We start from the raw sequence: 8153 nt of genomic DNA on the forward strand, positions 1-8153 counted from the left end.
ACGGCCAGCCAGGCACCAGCGATCACGTCCCGCTCCGGCCGGCGGGATCAAGCGCTCCTACGGCCAGCCAGGCACCAGCGATCCTGAGGGATTTCCACAGCCTCGCGCTCGCTCCTCTCCATCAGTCACCTCTGTGTCTCAGAGTGAAACATGTTTCTCACAGGCTGCTGTTTCATGCCTGCGAGACTTCATGGAGTCCTGTGTCAGTTCAGTGTCAGTTTTGTCTCATGTGTTTCTCATCGAATGCTGGAGGAGAAATAAAAACAGACCCAGATGAGTCACTAGTAAGAGTATAGAGCTTTAAGCAACTCAAGATCCTTTGATGAGAAACGTTTGAGTTCATGTTGAGGTTTCTGACTTGAGTGCAGTCTGTGAAGTCTGAGCGCAGTTTAAACCTTACACAAGAAGAACTGAATTGAATTTAACTCAATTTATAGAGGTAACTGAGAAATTAGAATTTTTATTAATTTATTTTTATTTATTTTATTTTAGAGGTAATTGAGTAGTTTACAACTTTTAAAGAATAATTTCTTTATTTGTTTTAGTTAATTGAGTAATTTGAATTATTTTATTGTTTTATTTCTATTTATTTTATTTTTATTTATGGACTTATTAGCATAAAATTTTTGCAGCAATTATTTAATTTTACATAAAATATTTTAATTGTTTTGCAGCAATTATTTAATTTTTCATTAAATGTTTTTTTTAGGCAGTTGAGAAGTTTTTTTAGAAATTAATTATTATTTTTTTATTTTTTTTGAGGTACTTGAGTTTAATTCTTCCTCATTAATTATTTAGTTAATTTATTTTGCTGGAATTTTGGATAATATTTTATTTTATTTTTGTTAATTGAGTAGTTTGAGCCTTCCACAGCAAGTTAAAGTCAATAAAAATGTTTATAGAAATAAATTTCCAGTTTCTCTCTCAATTAAACCAAACATATCTCATATGTGAGCCAGCAAAAATCAGAAAAATCACATTACTTCCATTTTTGAACATTTTCACATTCTTTTAAGCTGTATTCTTACTCTGAGACAACTATTGACTTTTCATTTTTCATAATGCATGATAAAACTCCTCAGCACAGTTTGAGACACAGTTGAGATCTCTTCTGAAACTCCACGGGAGACACATTTCATTCCACTCAACCTTGTAATACAAGAGATATTTCTTTTCTACTACATTCATGTCGACCACCACAACCCTTTTTCTACTTTGGATTTTTCTTTCTTACTACATTCTTCTTGTCTTCTCAGATGGGGCGTTTTTGAGTTACATGTATGCCCCTGCACTCCTGTGGACCACCACACACACACACACACACACACACACACACACACACACACACACACACACACACACACACACACGTAAACTGTCCTCTTCTGCTTCTCTTTATATGGTAATGTGTGTCTACAGAGAGAGAGACAGACAGACGTGAAAGAGAGAGCCTCTGTTTTCTAGGAACTTGACCCTTATCAAACATGCGCTACTCTGTTATTGTGGTCTTGCTCAATTACCAGAACCCAAACCAAACACACACACACACACACACTGCAGCTCAGAGACGCCCGGAGGAGACGGGAAGCTTTAAGCTCATTCACTGCTTTATATTCAACCTCAGCCCTACTTAATGCACACAAACACAAGCGTTTCTGAAAGTATGCGCTGCATTCTCAGCGCTTAAAAGCAGACATTAGCATTTGCGCACACTGTTGTCTTCTTTTCCTTTTTCAGATTCAGTGACGGGAGAATCTTACTTGGTCAAAATGTGTTCACAAGTTTGTAGCACCGATTTGAATGATAATAACACATCTAGGCCTGGTTTCACAGACAGGGCTTAGACTAGCCAGGACTAGGCCATAGTTCAATTAGGACTTACAAGATGGACATTACTGGTGTCTCTCTTGAGACTAAACAAAGGCATTGAAATATTTTAAGATCAACCAGTGCAAGTGTCTTTCAGTTGAAACAGCTCAGACTTACATTTTAGTCTGGGACTAGGCTTAAGCATTGTCTGTGAAACCGGGGGCAAGTTTATTGATAAGAGTTAAAGTTTATCGCCCCCTTGAGTCCCGGAGCTTCATACGTCACAGTAACGCAAGAAAACTGTAATGTAGTGCACTTGTAATGTAGATGGTAATACTTTAAAATATACTGATGTATACAGCACTAAATAATGACCATATTCATATACACTGAAAGAAAAGTGGTTTAGAAATAATTTTCATTCAATAATTACTAGTAAGAATCACAAACAGTTAATAACATGACATTTTGAAGTAGAAAAATTAAAGTGTTTTCTTGCTAAATATAAACATTTGAAATAAACTTTAACTATAATAAAATAAAATATAGTTAGTTACAATACAGCTATTTGCTAATGCAATATTTCTCTTTTTTATTTAGTTTTACTTGATGTACTAAAATAACTAAAACCAAAACTGAAATAAAAATGAACAAAAATTATGTAGGCACATAAAAAATACAAACTACTAAAAATGACAAACATACACAACAAAATTGTTTTTTTTTTCTTTTTTCTTTTTTACTATAAAATATAAAAATAAAATATAGAAATAAAAACTAATTCAAAATATTTATAAAAACCTATAATAGTGATAGTAAAATAACACTGGTTTAAGTTAAACTATGTACACTTTTTTTTTTTTTTTTTTTTTTTTTTAATAGAATAAGATTATTGGATTGTGTCAGTTTTTCTACTTTCATGTTTAATTTATTTGATACTTGCCATTTCTTTGTAATTATTTGTGAAATTTACTCACAATTTCTGGGTGAAAAAAAGTAAAAAAAAATAAAGTAAAAAAAATAAATAAGTGTAAACAATAAAAAACTGTATAAAAATGACAACACTATCATTAAAAACAATGGCAACACAAACTTCAATAAAAATCAACTCAACAAACACAACAAACATCAATGATATTTATACATATATATACATATATATAGTATGCCTACTTTTTATCATGTTACACATATCTGGATATTTACATTTATGCATCTGGCAGATGGTTTTATCCAAAATGACTTGCACTGCATTCTTGCGTTTCCTGGGAGTCGAACCCATAACCTTGGTGTCGCTAGCGCAATGCTGTATTGTTTGGCAAAACCTCCCTTTGGCGGGGACCTTGAAAGTAAAAATGACTCATTATTATTAAATAATGTTTCTTTTCTGTAGTCATAATTAGCTCTATATAAAAACAGTAAAAGTCTGTTCTCACTTAGATAAACGTGTGTGTGTGTGTGTGTGTGTGCAAGTGAACTTATTAAATGTCTGTTGTTAGCATAGCAAATGGTGCAATAAATTTAAATTGCTGGAACAATGCAATTTGTCTGAAATCCGGATCTCCCCATCCTGCCTTAAATATGAGTGAGAGAGCCGTTTAGGCTGGTTTGGTGTAATTAAAGCAGCGATTGAAGCGTCCGTGCCTCTGTCTGTCAGTCTGAGCGAGCGAGCGAGCGTCCGCTAGGTGGGTTAGCAGTGGCTGGGTGGCAGGGTGAGCGCGCGGGGCCTCCCTGGCTGGCGCCTGAAATTTTACCTTCCTATTCATCAGGCTGGTGTATTAATAATAACAGCACATCTGGAGTCACTTACTGTCTACAGTTAACCCTTTACACAGACGCTGTGCTCCTCTTCTCCTCTCTTTCTCGCTCCTCTAACTCTCTAGTGTACTTCTGCGGCAGACGTACCGGTATGATAGAGTTTTTAATGCTCTGGTTTCTCATGTCAACACCGCAGCAGCAGTACAGTACAGAACTGAAATAAATATCAAACCGTCATGGTATTTGAATGGTTTTCATAGATGCTATTTTACCAAAATCACTTATGATAGCATGCAAATTCTGATGGTATACTGCATTGCCTGGGGAATTGAGAACATTGTTAGGTCTGCCGAAAACACAGCATTACAAATACAATTAACTTCTATGAGACATCTAACACAACACTATTACATATATATATATATATATATATATATATATATATATATATATATATATACATATATATATATATATATATATATATATATATATATATATATATAATAGTATTGTGATATATCTTGATATATAAAATAAAATATAAACAAAAAAATATATACACAACAAAATTATATCAAACTTTACTCAAACTTTAAAAATAAAACTAAATTAATACTAATAAAAAAAAAAAATGTACACAACAAAATTACTCAAACTTTAACATTAAAATTACATTTTTACTGATACTATTATAGTGTTTAGTGTATATTAAAATAGTGCTGATTGAAGTTGAGGTAATAAAATAATTTTAATGTAATAGATTAAAAATGAACAAATAAAAACTTCATGAACTAACACTACAACCTAAAATCATCAAAATTATGTATATCACATCAGAATATTATAGAAATATTAAAACAACAAATATAGAAATATAGAAACAATTTAAATTAATATTTTTTAAATGATTATTTTTATTTGCTTGTTTATATATTGTATATTTATTATATTATATAATATTGATACATGTAATTATATAAACAAGCAAAAAAAATGTATGTATATATATTCATTTGAATACAAGCATCTTAAAAAAAATAGTACTTCTATAGTATGCACATACATACAGAGCTGGGTAACTGATTACGGATCATCTAATCAGATTCCAAGAATTAAGCAGCTTACTTGTAATAAGATTAAATTACATGTTCAAATACTCAGATTCAGACTACGGTTACTTTGTTATTGATTGCATGATTACATATTATTCACATAATACCAATAAATTATTCATAATTTATTGATTCTCCCTTATATAATTACACAGAAAATTGAGCATTTGACCACTAGATTTACAGAAATCATTTACGTTTCAAGTGTTTTCTCAGGATTTCAACACTGCATCAACTACTGATGAACACATTCATTTTTATTTAAATTATCACTCAGTAGGTTATTTTACAATGTATGTCTTAGGAAAGATTTTGTCTTTCAAACACAAACATTAAAATGCACAAAATTACATCATTTCCCATGTAATGCCGGCATTCCCAGGCTTTTTTTGTCATCCGGGCCTCTTTCACCTATTATATTTATTTGAAGTACCTCTGAGATTTTAATGTAAGAAGATGACCAGTTTGGGGGTTGAGAAACAGACATTTGATGTGTTTTTATGTCATGCTAATAGCATGTAGATGATAGTTTGTCTGGGATTTGTGGCTCAGAGTCACAGGACATGAAGTGTAGTTTATTTATGGAAAGTGCTGACTGTGTCGAAGTCTTTCACACAGACGATGGAAAGGGGGAACCCGGAGTCAGCGGGGGGCTTTTCACGGGCCAAGCGTTGGCTCAGCACTGGCTGTGTACCTGCAGTGGGGCAGGTGACAGAGATCTGCGTCCTACCAGAGTGACAGACGCGGCCTCATTACCGCATCGCCTCACACAGCCGCGGCGTTGTTAGCCAGCAGAAAACACACACGTGCACATGTACAGACAGTGGTCATCACTCATCCGCGCTGCAGTCAACACCACTGATGTCATCAGCAGGCGCCACGCCAGACGCGCACTAACTATAGCCCAGGAGTACCTGTATAAAGAGCCTTATTTAGCTTTTTGCGGCGGGGGAGAGAGACGGAGAGCGGCTTCTGTTTTTCCGAAGCTCTGCCTCCCACTGAGAAACACATACGTAAATATATACATTTATTATTATATATAAACATAGCATATGTCTGCATAATATATACATGCGTGAATTAGAAAAGGACACGTCAACCTTGCGAAAACACGCTTGACAAACAAGTCGTTATGGTGCTAATTATTTTCTAAGAAAAACAAGCGTGGAGAAATTACGGCGTGTGTTTGTCTAAGCCAGCGCTACTGGGGAATTTTGCTGCGAAAATAAATAGCGCTAATTGAATAAACCAAGGCCGGTGTAAAGTGTCTGACATAGTGGATTCTGGACCGCGTTTACAAATATCAGGCCCTAGATTAAACTCTGCACTTAATCCGGCTGTATTAAAAGCTGTGGAGTCAAATCTGCTGGTGAACGACGGGTTAGTGAGCTGACTAGTCTGCTGTCTACATAGGGAGAGACCTTCCTTAGACCACTTCTTTAGCTGGAAACCAGCACTAACAACCAACCAAAACAAGCCTTAGACCACTTCTTTAGCTGGAAACCAGCTGGAACAACCAGCTAAAACCAGCTTGACCAGACTAGCTTAACTGGGAGAACAACCAAAACCACATACAACCAACCCAACCATCATATGTTTTATTTTTTTTTTTTTGTTTTTTTTTGTTTTTTTCTCCCAGCAGGGAGAAAAACTCAAAGGTGATTGAATTTAATGACACTTTGCTATTAAATGAAAACTAAACCATAGTAAACTTACTTGAGTTAAAATAAAATAAACGTTAACTGAAAGGATAGTACTTAATATCAGACGTTCAAACTAATGTTTTATTGTGAATATAAGATTTAGCTAAAGAATGAATGCTAGATCACATGCACTCAATCTGTCTCTCATAAAACTGTGACGTGACATTCAGCCAAGTATGGTGACCCATACTCTACAATAAGCTTGTAATCAAGCAACTCAATGTTCCTTCGTTACTAGTTCTAAAGTGACGTTTTGGAATCAGTAACGGAGGCTTGAGCTCAGCTGTTAAACTATCCAACTTTAGATTAGAATCTGTGGTGGAAGGAAGTAGTTCTGCACCGTTGTTATTTTGTTTATGTATTTACACACTTGTGCCATCGAACTGTTGTATAAACGCAATATCACGCTCGTAGACACTTTATTTTATTTTGTTATTTATTTGTTTATAAACACGCAGTTTTTCACTTCAGAAGACATTAACTGATGGATTGGATTGGTGTGGATTATACTTGTGGATTATTGTGATGTTTTTATCAGCTGTTTGGACTCTCATTCTGACGGCACCCATTCACTGCAGAGGATCCATTGCTGAGCATTACAAGTGATGTAATGCTATATTTCTCCAAATATACTCTGATGAAGACACAAACTCCTCTACATCTTGGATGTTATGGGATGCTGTCACAAGTGTTCAAGTAGAGTTGAATTGAAGTTCTTCACTCCGCAGGTCTAGACCGCCGTTCGTTCTCTGAGCCCCTCGTCTTCATCTATCTCAGTACGAGTGCCTCTCGCTTCATTAAACACGCACAGGGCATCGACACATGCGGCCGCCATCCATCAAACTGCGTTCTGTTTATTTTCAGAGCTAAGAAAGACCTATTTAACTGTGAGCAGGTTGCATCAGTGTGTGTGTGTGTGTACGCGAACATGAGGTGTGTGATTCACCTGTCAGAATGTCCCGTCAGGAGATTTCTGCTCTCACCTGAACTGAAAGGCACATTGATGGCGCGGCGGACCGAAATAACTGCTGATGTCATGTGTTTTGGGACCGAGAAACTGTGAGAGTCAGAAACATATGGACATTATTCAAACCCTGGCAGCTCGAGCACTGCTCAGATATTAGTCTGATACCAGCGTTAGTCTCTTGACTATCACTGTAAAGTCCAGTCAACACTGCAGCAAGGAACCGCCCACTTAGAATGATTGACATGTGAAGCGACCAATCGTGGTGTATATTTAGAGGCAGGTGATTTGAAGATGCAGTATCAATAGAACAATGCAGCATAATAATACGCTTGTTTAGATATCACAGAGGACATTGATTGAATGAATAATTACTCAGATGTTATTTGAATAATTGTTCACACAGCTACTTTTACACGCTGTATCTTGTTGGATTAATTTGTAATTTGCGTAAGAAACCTTTAAGTGATTCATTTCCCAGATGATTCCAGTTCAAGATAAGTTTAAAAGAGCATAAAAACTTGTGTATATTTATATAGTGAGAGTAAAGACATTCATGTTATGAAAGATTTCTATTTCAAATAAATGCTGTTTTTTTATAAATATAAAAAAGATCGAATTCAAACAAACAAACAAACAATCAAACAAAAACACTTAATAAAGAACAATTTAAAACTAAAAACTGCAAAATTAATCCAAAAATCAATTTTACATAACAGGAATAAATTACATTTTACAGTATATTCACATAGAAAGCAGTTATTTTAAATTATAATAATATTTCATATTTTACTGTATTTTTTA

The sequence above is a fragment of the Cyprinus carpio genome, chromosome B3 (assembly GCF_018340385.1).
Source record: "Cyprinus carpio isolate SPL01 chromosome B3, ASM1834038v1, whole genome shotgun sequence".
Lineage (NCBI taxonomy): Eukaryota > Metazoa > Chordata > Actinopteri > Cypriniformes > Cyprinidae > Cyprinus > Cyprinus carpio.